Source organism: Pteropus alecto, unplaced genomic scaffold (genome assembly GCF_000325575.1).
Source record: "Pteropus alecto unplaced genomic scaffold, ASM32557v1 C17888665, whole genome shotgun sequence".
Taxonomy (NCBI): domain Eukaryota; kingdom Metazoa; phylum Chordata; class Mammalia; order Chiroptera; family Pteropodidae; genus Pteropus; species Pteropus alecto.
The window spans coordinates 1-727 of record NW_006488235.1 but is presented as its reverse complement, the minus strand read 5'-3'; the positions used below and the strand labels follow the sequence as shown (position 1 = coordinate 727).

At 53.5% G+C, this 727-nt stretch overlaps 1 pseudogene; it reads left to right on the top strand.

Annotated features, from left to right (window-relative positions):
• The first annotated feature begins 12 nt into the window (after positions 1–12).
• LOC102879971 lies at positions 13–580 on the top strand (annotated as a pseudogene).
• Positions 581–727: the final 147 nt, after the last annotated feature.

Below are 727 nucleotides of genomic sequence, written 5' to 3'. Positions count from 1 at the left end.
TTCTGGAGGCTCTTTGCCCAGCTGGCTGGAGACGATATGGAGGTCGGCGCCACAGAACTCGTGAATGTTCTCAACAAGGTCGTGACCCAAAACCTTGATCTGAAGACCGATGGTTTTGGCTTTGACACGTGTCACAGCATGGGGGCCGTGATGGATAGTGACATGACGGGCAAGCTGAGTTTCGAGGAATTCAAGTCTTTGTGGAACAACATCAAAAAGTGGCAGGCCATATACAAACGGTTCTGTGTTGATGGTTCAGGAACCATTGATAGCAGTGAACACCCAAGGGCCTTTGAGGCAGCAGGGTTCCGTGTGAATGAGCATCTCTACGACATGATCATCAGAGGCTACTTGGATAAGAGGGAACACAGATTTTGACAACTTCCTCAGCTGCCTGTTCAGGCTGGACACCACGTTCTGTACCTTCAGATCTCTTGGCAAATGTGGCACCGGCCAAATTCAGGTGAACATCCAGGAGTGGCTGCAGTCGGCCGTATTCCTGGATGGGAACACCAGACCTCTCCCCCTCTCGCCTCGCTGTAGCAGTCCCCTTGGACTCTTCGGTCTCTCCCAGGGCTGATCCTGTCTGCAGTCATGTCCTCGTGGGTCCTGCTGATCCACCGGCCTTTCCGTACTCGCAGTCATTGGCACCCAGCTCCTCAGTCAACAGCCAGGGCCCAACACATCCTAACGTGCCATGTGCCAAGTTATCCCGGCTCAAAGACAC